Source organism: Rhinopithecus bieti, unplaced genomic scaffold (genome assembly GCF_001698545.2).
Source record: "Rhinopithecus bieti isolate Rb0 unplaced genomic scaffold, ASM169854v2 scaffold_13261, whole genome shotgun sequence".
In the NCBI taxonomy this organism is placed as follows: Eukaryota; Metazoa; Chordata; class Mammalia; order Primates; family Cercopithecidae; genus Rhinopithecus; species Rhinopithecus bieti.
In genome coordinates this window covers 685,557-698,666 of record NW_016807494.1, presented here as the reverse complement: position 1 = coordinate 698,666, position 13,110 = coordinate 685,557, and positions in this window count along the sequence as shown.

Genomic DNA, 13,110 nt, shown 5'->3' with positions numbered 1-13,110 from the left:
ATAAGAAAGTAGGAGTCAAAACAGATTCCACCCCTGCTTTGCTATATTTTATTTTGAGACAGGGTCTCACTGTCACCCAGGCTGGGTGGAGTGCAGTGGGACAGCCATGGCTCACTACAGCCTGAACCTACTGGGCTCAAGTGATCCTCCCACCTCAGCCTCCTGAATAGCTGGGACTACCGTCAAGCACTACCATGCTCAACTATTTTATTTTTTATTTTAATATTTTTGTCAAGACAGAGTCTCACTATGTTGCCCTTGCTGGTCTCAGACTCCTGGGATCAAGTGATCTGCCTGCTTCTGCCTCCCAAAGTATAGGCGTGAGCCACCAGGCCCACCCACTATTGCTTTAAATACACACATTTCTCATTATACCTTTACAAACCACTATTTGGGAAATGTTAGATTATATGATCACTGGACTTCTCCTCCCCCTAAAACTTTTTTCTATTCTTAAAAACTCGACCAGGCACGGTGACTCACACCTGTAATCCCAGCACTTTGGGAGGCCGAGGTGGGCAGATCACGAGGTCAGGAGATCAAGACCATCCTGGCTAATGTGGTGAAATCTCTCTCTACTAAAAGTACTTAAAAAAAAAAAATTAGCTGGGTGTGGTGGTGGGCACCTGTAGTCCCAGCTACTCCGGAGGCTGAAGCAGGAGAATGGCGTGAATCCCGGAGGTGGAGCTTGCAGTGAGCCAAGATCATGCCACTGCCTGGGCGACAGAGCAAAACTCTGTCTCAAAAAAAAAAAAAAAAAAAAAAGTCTTGTACATTTTAATTAATTGATTTCAATCTTTTAGGTAATAATACATTCATTTGAATATTTAAACATCTATTTTATAAAGGTTTGCAGTGAAGTCTTCCCTAATTCCATCCCTTTCCCACCCACTTCCCAACCCTCATGCCCCCAATTTCCTTGCCCTCCCCAATAAACATCTTCCCTGTTGTTAAGTTTCTTATCTCTTTTCAGTTTCTTTGTACATAAACAAGCAAATACAAACCTATACTTTTATATTTTATACAAATGGCCTTACTATGCACTCAGTTCTGCTTTTCTCGTGTAACAATATAGCTTGAAGCTCTTTCCAGATCAGTACATAGAGAGCATCCTCATTCTTTTTCTCAGTATTTTGTGGATGAACCATAATTTATTTAACCAGTCTCCTGTCCTACAGACTGTTTCTATTATTTTGCTATTGCAACAGTGCTGCAGTGAATAATCCTGTCTGTTTTCAAAATGTGATTGACAGCCGGGCACCGTGGCTCATGCCTGTAATCTCAGCACTTTGGGAGGCCGAGGCGGGCGGATCACGAGGTCAGGAGATTGAGACCATCCTGGCTAACACGGTGAAACCGCGTGTCTACTAAAAATACAAAAAATTAGCCAGGTGTGGTGGTGGACGCCTGTAGTCCCAGCTACTTGGGAGGCTGAGGCAGGAGAATGGCATGAACCTGGGAGGCGGAGCTTGCAGTGAGCCAAGATCGTGCCACTGCACTCCAGCCTGGGTGACAGAGCCAGACTGTGTCTCAAAAAAAAAAAAAATGTGATTGACTTGGACCTAACCAAGTCTGGGACAGTACGCCAAAAGTGGTGACAGTGTAGAGCCCAAAGTGTTCTTACTGTGCTCAGAGGCATGACATGCATAACTCACTGGCTCCATGATTAGTCACATCCCTCACCCCTCACTCTGTGGCGAAAACCCAGCACAAACAAATCATTTCTCGAGCCCCAGGAATGCACCATTGCAGGCCACAATCTGAGGAAGTCGCTAGGTGCAGGAAAATCCAACCCAGTCCTGTTAAGAGAATGACTTAGTTCAACTCTGTTGAATAAGGCAAGACTAATTATTGTAATTAGCTGACTGTACAATTAGAAGTGATTAAGCACATGACAAAAGAGGCTCAGAATCCCCACAACTGGAAACATCCCAGCTCAGTCCGTTAACAATGTCTGCGGCTTTTCTGTTTTCATAGCTTATGCTTGCAGTACATGTCTACCTTCTCAATAGGGTATTATTTTTCTTTTCAACACACTGTAGCATATGGACATTAGCCAAGTATAGCATAATCATTTGTTTAATTTTTCTATGCTTAAATTGAGATATAATTTATATATGGTAAAATGCACAGATCTAAGGTCCACAGTTCATACAAATGAAAATATCCTGTAACTAACACCTTAATCAAAATATAGAACAAATTTATACCTCCAAAAAGTTCCTTCATGTCTCTTTCCAGTGACTGCCCCCCAACTCCCTCTCCCCAGGCAACTATTCTAGGTTGATTCCATTAAGGGAAAATAACTGGAAGGTTATTTTGGCCATTCAAAATTAGGCAAGTAGTCACTGAATTGAACAAAAGCTTATAGGGCCAGACACCATGGCTCATGCCTGGAATCTTCGCACTTTGGGAGGCCGAGGCGGGCAGATCACCTGAGGTCAGGGATTTGAGACAAGCCTGGCCATCATGGCAAAACCCTGTTTCTACTAAAAATACAAAAAATCAGCCAGGCATGGTGGCACATGCCTATAGTCTTAGCTACTCGGGAGGCTGAGGCAGTAGAATCACTTGAGCCCAAGAGGTGGAGTTTGCAGTGAGCTAAGATCATGCCACAGTACTCCAGCCTGGGTGACAGAGTAAGTGAGGCTCCATTTCAAAAAAAAACACAAAACAACATATAGTTCATTCTCCTGTTCTTAAATGCTGTACTGTGTGGGGGAAGCCATCCTACTTGCCTAGTTGCTGAATATGTATTTTACTTTGTTCTCCCTCAGACAGTCACTGGATACTTGTTTCTAATTCACCTAAGTTTTGGAGTAATTTCCACATTTAGAACCCCAAGTTTTTAAACTAGAGAAGCAGCAAACAGGCGAGAAGCTGCAAACCATGAGCCAAGCCTAATTCTGACAATCTGTTGCCCACTTCCTTTTGAGTATACAAAAGCAGGGTGAAGACAGCGAAATTGTGAAGGGGAGTTTAGAAAAGAGAGTCACCGACCAGGCACGGTGGCTCATGCCTGTAATCCCAGCACTTTGGGAGGCCAAGGTGGGCGCATCACAAGGTCAGGAGTTCGAGACCATCCTGACCAATATGGTGAAACCCCATCTCTACTACAAATACAAAAATTAGCTAGGCATGGTGGCATGCGTCTGTAGTCCCAGCTACTCAGGAGGCTGAGGTAGAAGAATCACCCGGAAGCAGAGGTTGCAGTGAGCCAAGATTGCGCCACTGCACTCCAGCCTAGGTGACAAAGCAAGACTCTGTCTCAGAAAGAGAGTCACCATGCATCCAAAACAGACAATGAGACTTAGTTCAGAGCCTGGTGTGGCCAGGAAATGCCATCAAGGCAGGGTCTAAGTGGCTGTAAATAAAATAATTTCAACTTCAAGGTGAGGACGGACCAAGGACACAGATGTTGCCAATGACCAAGAAGGTTAAATGTTAATATGAACTGTTAATAAAAGAGCACAGGAGGGCCTGGCTCCCTTGGGTGAAATAAGCAATCCTGAAAGAGGCTAAGAGGTGTGGACCTATAAATCCGAGTAGAATAGAATGTCCCAGTGGTGTCTGAACTTTGGGTTTTATTTTCTTTCCTTGCACCCATGAGAGAGATGTCAAGTATTTCAGACAGATGCCTCCACCCCACGAACCCCAGCGGGGTGTGTGTGACCAGGAAAGGGTGCACAAGGGGGAAGTCCATGGTGGGGGTTGAGGGACAGCCAACAGGGAAAATCTCCCTGCCTTCTAGGGTGCAGTGGATCCCAGGGAGGAACAGAGGATAGGAATTCTGCATCCAGGGCCAGGCGGGCGGTTCACTTCTCTAATCCCGGCACTTTGGGAGGCCAAGGTGGGATGATCACCTGAGGTCAGGAGTTTGAGACCAGCCCGGCCAGATGAGCCAGTCCATCTCTACTACAAATACAAAAATCAGCTGGGCATGGTGGTGGGCTCCTGTAGTCCCAGTTACTCAGGAGGCTGAGGCAGGAGAATCACTTGAACCCAGGAGGCAGAGGTTACAGTGAGCTGGGATCACACCACTGCACTCCACCAGAGTGAGACACTGTCTCTAAATAAATAAATAAATAAATAAATAAATAAAGGAATTCTGCATCCACATGGATATCCCAAGCTACTTCTTATCCAAAGTCCTTGGGCCAGCGAGTGACTTGGCAAATGGGGAAACTGAATTTAACTGAAGGGCAGAGCTCGGAGATAATAGCCCTGGATCCTGAGAAGGAACACTCATGACCAAGTTCAAAGTGACATGAGTGATACTGTCCTCCCTGAGGAGCCACAGAGACCTGGGGATGTGTGTTGTCCACCAGACTGATGAGAGACCAGTGGCCTCTGGCTGCATGTGAAAGTCAGACTGGCCCTGCCCCCTCTTTGGACTGTGTAAAGCGTTGGGTTGAACATAATTAAGGAGTTGGGGGAGCCCCACGAAGGAGATACTGAATTCCCACTAATCAGGTAAATGGAGGCTTAAGCCAGATTTCTTTATGGGAGAAAATAAAGACATATTCACCTTGCACCCTGACTTTATTATCCTAGTTCCTCAGGTATTATCTGAACTCTGAGATTTCTTTGTATTGGAGAAATATTTCTTGCCTTAGCAGCAACTTCCAGAACTTGTCCTCCAACTTACCTGGGCCATTTCTCCAACCTTTCCCTTGGCTTTCTGCCTCTGGGGCTTTACTCTTAAAGCTCCCCTGCCTCCCATGCTTTCCCTTCTCTCCTGTAATCATTAAAATCCCACTCACTCTTTAAGACCTAATTCCAGTGTTATTTGGTATGCAACACCTCTCTGATCACCTCAGTCAGAAACAATCTGTCTCTCTCCTTTACATTTCTCATACTTTGTTTTAGCATTTACACGTGTCATTTTTACATTACACCTAATAATAGTGTATTGTAGTTATTTGTCAGCTTGTCTTTTTATACCAAAGAGATTGTCAACTGTGTATCTTTATATCTCTTACAATGCCTTATGCCTAGAAAGTACCCTTTAAATTAAAAAAAAAAAGTTTAAATTGCTACCAAGGTGTGGTAGACATTGGGAATGTTTATCACCCGTTCTCCTCCCCATTGTGTAGCCACCATCAATTTGAGAGGCATTGGTCTCACCCAGCTTTAGGGGTGATGCCCTGTATTTGTCTGTTCTCACGCTTCTAATCGAGACTGGGTAATTTATAAAGGAAAGAGTTTTAAAGGACTTACAGTTCCACATGGCTGCGAAGGCCTCACAATTACGGCAGAAGGCGAATGAGAAGCAAAGTCATGTCTTACATAGGGGCAGACAAGAGAGCTTGTGCAGAAGAACTCCCCTTTATAAAACTATCAGATCTCAAGAGGAGAACAGCACGGGAAAAACCTGCACCCATTATTCAGTTACCTCCCACCAGGTTCCTCCCACAACATGTGTAAATTATGGGAGCTACAATTCAAGATGAGATTTGGGTAGGGTCTTAGTGATTAACATTGGGCTCCTTGTTACTTGTGCAAATTTCTGGAGCTGGCTTGAATTTCTCCCCACAAAATGGGTTTTTCTTTTCTATGGCATCACTAGGCTGCAAATTTTCCAAACTTTTATGCTCTGCTTCCCCTCAATCACTTTGCCACTTAGAAATTTTTTCTGCCAGATATACCCCAGATTGTTTCTCTCAAGTTCAAAGTTCCACATGTCTCTATGGCAGGGACAAAATGCCACTAGCCTCTTTGCATAGCAACAGTGGCCTTTACTCCAGTTCCCAACAAGTTGCCTCATTTCCATCTGAGACCACCTCAGCCTAGATGTTACTGTTCATATCACTATCAGCATTTTGGTCAAAGCTATTCGACAAGTGTCTAGGAAGTTCCAACCCCTCGAAACTGTTCCAACTGCCTGTTACCCAGTTCCAAAGTCGCTTCCACATTTTCGGGTATCTTTACAGCAGCACCCCACTACCGGTACCAATTTACTATATTAGTCTGTTCTCATGCTGCTACTAAAGACATATCCGAGGTTGGGTAATTTATAAAGGAAAGAGGTTTAATTGATTCACAGCTCCACATGGCTTGTGAGGCCTCACAATCGTGGCAGAAGGTGAATGAAGAACAAAGTCACATCTTACATGTTGGCAGGCAAGAGAGTTTGTGCAGGAGAACTCCCCTTTATAAAACCATCAGCTCTTTTGAGACTTATTCACTATCACAAGAACAGCATGGAAAAAGCCTCTCCATGATTCAATTACCTCCCACCATTTCCCTCCCGTGACACGTGGGATGGGAGTTACAACTCAAGATGAGATTTGGGTGGGGACACAACCAAACCATATCATGCCCCATGGTATAAGTCAATCCCAACCCACTTGACAAGGTGATAGGTTTTTGAATCTGAGCCGATCAGCACATGGCATGCCCTCAATGACTGGTCCTGGGGTGGTCCAATCAGAAGGAAGCTCAGGACTTCTATGCAATGGCTGTAGGAAACAATAGCTCCTCTCTCCTTAGACGAGTTGTTCTTGGCTGAGTTGCTGTTCACAGACATCTTGCAACCATGAATAAGCCAGCCTGAAAAGGAATCTGGCCACAAAAGGGCAAGGCAGGGAGAATTAGAGAGAAATGGAGCTGGAGCCCTGATTAAAGCTTATTAGAAGGCTACACTAACACTTGACTTTTCAGCCATGTGAACTAATATATCTTCTTCACGGCTTCTTAAAGCAAAGGCATCCTAACCAGTGCATTGGGAGTCCAGCATTATGGTGAGCATTGTGGGTTCATACATTGCACATGCACACATGCATGTACACACATGCGCACACACACACTACCTGAATCTTACTAGAGAGGGGAAAAACACAGACCTCCAATTCCTGGGATAGTTGCAACACTGATTTTACAAAATTGCACACTGTAAGGCTTTTGGTAATAATTACCAATGCATGGAACTAATGTTTTGGATAATTTTCATTGATTTCTGTATTAAAAACGATTTTGTAAGTTTAACCTGAATTCTGATCAGCACGGGAGTTTTGACCTGCTCCGTTTCCGACCTGGGCCGGTTCACCCCTCCTTAGGCAACCTGGTGGTCCCCCGCTCCCGGGAGGTCACCATATTGATGCCGAACTTAGTGCGGACACCCGATCGGCATAGCGCACTACAGCCCAGAACTCCTGGGCTCAAGCGATCCTCCCACCTCAGCCTCCCGAGTAGCTGGGACTACAGGCACGCGCCACCGCGCCCGGCTAACCTGAATTCTTAAGAATATCTCAAACTCTGGCAAGTGGCAATTATAAAAAGTTTTTTCTTTAAAAAACTAATATATTGTTTGTCACCTCTTTATTAGTATTTAAAGTAATAAAATCCACTTTTACCTTAATGTGAAGTTTGTGTTTTCAACATTTTCCTTAAAAGGTGAAATGAGGTTCTAATAATTGGAAGATGATATCGACTTTTCTTGACTGGTTCCATGCCTTGACCTTATTTACAACTTTGTTTCAAAATTTTTCCGACCTGTTTGTTTACTTGCTGCTTTGGCAAGCCTTCCTGAGTTTTTTTCTCTAGGGGACTAGCTCCTTATAAGCTTGGACTAAGTCTTGTGCCTCTTTCATAACCCATGTCCTCCCCATGCCATGCCGAGTGCAAGAGCTTACCAAGAGCTGGTGGACAGCCCATGGAAATTTCCACAACAGCTGCTCAGCCCCAGTCCCCCCTTCCCAACTGGGACCTGGCCTGCAAGTCCTACCAGCCCAAGGACACTGGGCCTGGCTCTGGGTCAGGCTCTAGGTCTATTTATGCCTTTTTATCTCAGGCTTTGTGCTTTGGCACTCTGCACTCAGGAAACCTCCTCCTATCCTCACCAGTCAACATACAAACACACGTCCTTATCTGGACAAGAGGAGAACAGTGGGTCAGATCCACAAACTCTTTCTCCGTGGCTGCCCAGATGGCCCCAATGTCTCACCACCTTTGGTTCATTCTTCTGGTTGGAGGAGTAAATCTTTTATGGGAACAAAGATTTAGGCCTTCTGCCATCAGACAAAATATCTTTATGACCACTGACAAACTTATTAGTGAATATATTTCTCACATGCTTCCCCTTATTAGGAAAAACTGTCTCCAAGGTGGTAGGAACCTCACTCCCCCAATATGTTCCCCTGAGCTCAGCTCTTTGACAGAACAAGTCATTGATAAACCCAACAGCCCCTGCGGGAGCTGCTCAGGGAAGAGCTGAGCCCTTGAGGGCCCAGGAGCACTTGGTACCTGAGGAGGGGTGCGAGGAGCTACCCTGCTCACTGCACTCTCTTCCCAGGCAAGGACTGAGGACGTGAGGAATAGGAGCCAGATAATCTGAGAACAGAGCAGAGCGTCACTGAGGCACACTGTGTAATCTCTCTGGCCTCAGTGTTTTAAGGGGCCAAATTCCTGACCTGTGTACTTAATTCCTTATTTTGTTTATAATAGTAGTAGTAGTATTTTACTGGTGGCCGTGTTTATTATGTAATTTGGATGTCAGTGGGAGCCTCCCTAGATAAGACTGGTTCAAACTTCTATTCTCCACTCTTTGGAAGTCTAAATTCTGCCTCAAAAGTTTGGCCAGTTCTCAGGAGGGAGGCCAGCGCGGAAGGCGGGCAGAGGCTCACATGTACAGTCACCGCTGGTTCTCAGCCCCTGCATCTGGAGAATTTGGCTTGTGGGCTGCCTCATCATTTGTGTGCTGTCCCTGTCCAGCCTGGCACCAACCCCTCAGGGGAGTGGAGGAAATCTACGCAACAACTTCAGATGAAATATTGGACACCACTGTTCTCAAAAGCTCTTGAGCCATCCGGTCCCATTAGGATTTTAGGCTGGCTCCCCTCACAGAGTGATCCAGCTGGCTCTCCTCATCCTCCCATCTCTCCTCCCTACCCCTTCCCTTTTGTATTGCTTCCAGAACTCCAAATCCTTTCCCCTTTATTCTGTAGAGTCATTTATTTCTCTACCATTTCTTCTGCCAGACTCAGCCATTCAAACCCACCAAGTTGCAGAGAAGGATGTTCCATTCAGCAAGATCTACCTTCATTACGTACCAGACAACTGTGGTTATGTTTTTTCTCAATTGTATTAAAATTTGAAATACAATTTCTTCCAAATTCTTGCCAAAATGGCAATTCCATTTCTCAGAAAGCAGAGAAAATGATAAAGAGAAGTACCATTTCGGATCTAATTCTGTACCACCAGGGGAACCTGTTGCTAAGATGAGAGTGAGAGAAAGCTCCCTGTCATCCAGGAGCCTGGGACAACTTGTTTCTGTACCAAGAGTTAGGAAGGAGAATCCCAAGGTATTTGGAGAAAAATTAGGCATGCTTGATTTCATGATCCAAGACAAAGGAAAGACAGCTCAAGCAGAAGCAATGAGGTTATAATTGCAAATGAGCCCAGAGTGGGCAAAGAGAAAACAGGTCCACAATCCAACACAACTGTTGGGAGAGGTGAGTGGTTCAGCAGGGTGCTCCTCTTCCACACTACTAGTCAACAAAAGCTCTGGTCTCTTCATCATGTGAATTCCAAGGTCTCCCTGGGTATCATCTCCACTCCATGAGGGGGTCTTAATGGCCAGGCTGGCAGAGGCACACATCACTTCTGCCCATGCTTCACTGGCTGGCCCTCAATGACATGGCCACAGCTGGCTGCAGGGGAGTCTGGGAGATGTCTCCCAGCTGTGTGCCTGGAAAGTAGAGGAGAGCATGAGTTTTGTCCAGTAGCTGACACTGTCTGCCACACACTCCTTTGGTTTCCCTTATTAAAGAGAATTATGGTCAGTGTGGAAAGTTGAAGAGCACTATTGGAAAGAGAAATTGAAGCTCCAGGTACTGAAGGAGGCAGTAAGAAAGCACCTTGATGCCTCAGAACAACTCAGGTCTTCTGACCTGTATATGTCATATTCAAGGCTACTGAGGGAGCTCACAGATCAGGAGACTTCATTTTTAAGGAACCTTCATTAACAGAAATACTGCTGGAAGACTGATGAGGCACGCAATGTCTTCCTGATTTTCGAAAAGGCTAAGAAAATTAGAATCTAAAAAGTTTATTAAGGTGAGCTTGACATTAATATGGGATGAGTAGCTAAAAGAGAGGATGAAATGGGTGGCCTTGAATATTCAGAAGGGAAAGAATTGGCCACTAAGAGCCAGCACGTGGTCCGGGATAACCTTGTTTCCTCTTTCAGAAGAGTTAGCCTTAACAATGTTCATATTCTTAATTTTAATAATACACCTCCAGGAAGTTATTTTGCACAAGAAGATGTTCAGCACAGTTTCATTTGTAATACCAAAAACTTAGATACAAGCTGAAAGTACAGCAACAGGGGAATGGTGATGCAAATTATTAACCATTGATACAATGAGTTATTATACAGCCTTCAAGATTGTTTTCAAAGAGTATTTAATAATGTGAGAAATACTTATAAAAACTCTTAAAATTTAGAAATATAAAGAAAATGTAAAAGCAAAACTTAAAACAGGACTACCATATGATCCAGCAATTCTGCTACTATAATATATACATACACAAAGAAAATGAAATCAGTATATCCAAGAGATATCTGCACTCCCACATTCATTACAGCATTATTCACAATGGCCAAAAAATGGAATCAACTTAAGTGTTCATCAGTGCATGAATGGATAAAGAAATTGTGGTATATATACACAATGGAATACTACTCACCCTTAGAAAAGAAGGAAATCCTGTCATTTGCAAGAACACGGATGAACCTGGAGACATTACATTAAGTGAAATAAGCCAGGGACAGAAAGACAGATACTGCATGATCTTACTTACATGTGTAATTTGAAAAAGTTGAACTTGTACAGGAGGCTGAGGCAGGAGAATCGCTTGAACCCGGGAGGCAGAGGTTGCAGTGAGTCAAATCGCACCATTGCACTCCAGCCTGGGCAACAAGAGTGAGATGCCATCTCAAAAAAAAAAAAAAATTGAATTCGTAGAAGCAGAGAGTAGAATGGCGGTTGCCAAGGACTGGGAGGCAGGGGTTGGGAAGGTGTTGGTCAAAGGATACAACATTTCAGTTACATAAGAGGGATACGTTCAAGAGATCTATTGTACAACATGGTATTGTTGACAAAAAGAGTCAAACTCCATAAGATATTTGAAGAGATTTATCCTGAGCTAAATATGAGTGACATATGACCCATGACACAGCCCTCAGGAGATTCTCAGAACATGTCCCCAGGGTGGTCGGGGCACAGCCTACTTTATATATTTTAGAGACATGAGACATCAAAACATGTAAGATACACATTGCTTCAGTCCAGAAATGTGGGACAGCTTGAAGTGAGGGGACTTCTAGGTTCTAGGTAGATTTAAAACTTTTGATTGGCAATTGGTTGAAAGAGTTATTATGAATAGAAAGGAATGTCTGGATTATGATAAGGGGTTGTGGAGACCGAAGTTCGATCACGCAGATGAAGCCTTCAGGTTGCAGGCTTCAGAGAGAAGAGATTGTAAATGTTTCTTAGCGGACTTAAGGTCTATGTTGATATTAAATGCTCGTTGGCTTTTCCTGAAATCCCAAAGGGAGGAGAGCATAATGAGGCATGTCTGACCCTCCCTTCCCATCATGGCCTGAGCCAGTTTTTTAGGCTAACTTTGGAATGCCCTAGCCGGGAGGAGGGGTCCCTTCAGATGGTTGCAGGGCCTTAGAATTTTATTTTTGGTTTATATAATTACAGTTAATAACTATTGTATTCTTGAAAATTGCTGAGTAGGTTTTAAGTGTTCTTACTACAAAAAATGATACGTATGTGAAGTAATGTGTGTGCTTATTAATTTGATTTAGCCATTCCACAGTGTAACAACATGTTGAACATGATAAAGATATATATGTCAATTAAAATTTTTAAAAATATTTTTTAAATAAAAAAAAAACAGGAGGTAAGTAACAGAGAAGGTATGATTTCAACGATGTGAGAAATACCAACACAGAAAAAAAGCTGAAAGAAAAATGCTGAAATGTTAACAGTAGTTATCTCAAGATGGCAGAATTTTGGTCATTGTTAATTTCCTCTAGGTACTTTCCTGCATTTTGCCACAGTAGGTATGTATGACTTCTACAAATAGGAAAACAAAAAACAAAAAACAAAAAAAACCTATTTTGTAGGAAAAAAAAATAATGAGGCTGGTAGAGGAGGGCAGTGCCACATATATCTAGGCCATCTTGCTTTTTATAAGGCATTTGACAAAATCCTTCACTGATACTCATATACGTTGGTGGATGAAATTGTGCACTAAATTATTATAAATACAGGTCGTTGATAATCCTTGAATGACCATCCCCAGTCCAGAGTTTGGACTCCAGTGACAGAAGCAGGTCCCTGTTCTACTTAATATTTTTACCTGCATTTCAGGTAAACATCTAGAGCTGTGACACTGCCCAGTATGATATCTATTAGCCATATGGGACTATTTAAATTAATTAAAATTAAAGACAATTTAAAATTCAGTTCCCAGTTGCATGAGACTAATTTCAAGTGCTCAAAAGCTGCATGTGGCTGCCATATTGGACAACACAGATCTGGTACATTTCCATGTTCACAGAACATTCTGTTGAAAAGTGCTGCTCTAGGGTAGGTTTATCAGTTTCACAGAGGACACAGGCTGAAGGAGAATGATCGCCACTCCTAGATGATCATCACAGGCTGGAACAATGAGCCAAACCTAAACAGATGAACTTGAACAGATGTTAAGTATAGTATCCTTTCATGTGGGCTCCAAAATACAACTGCTGATGTATAGCAGAATTGCAGGGGAAAATTAATTGGGTGGAGACAAACTCCATATGCATGTATAGGATAATGCAGCTACCCAAAATAATGAGATCTTGGGCCGAACTAGTGAAGTATAGTGTTCAGAACAAGAAAAGTGATAGTTCCAAGCTATATTGGTCAAACCACATTGAGAACTCAAGTGTTTTTCTTTCAGTGGTATGTTCAGAACTAGAATTGGCTATAATGAAATTGTTTAAATGGAAAGTACTATTTGCATCACTAGGAACTGCTATTGGTCACAAACAGATTGTAGTTAGGAACTACCACAGTGTATGGGGGAAAAGCTGCTGTGAATAGCCCAGCT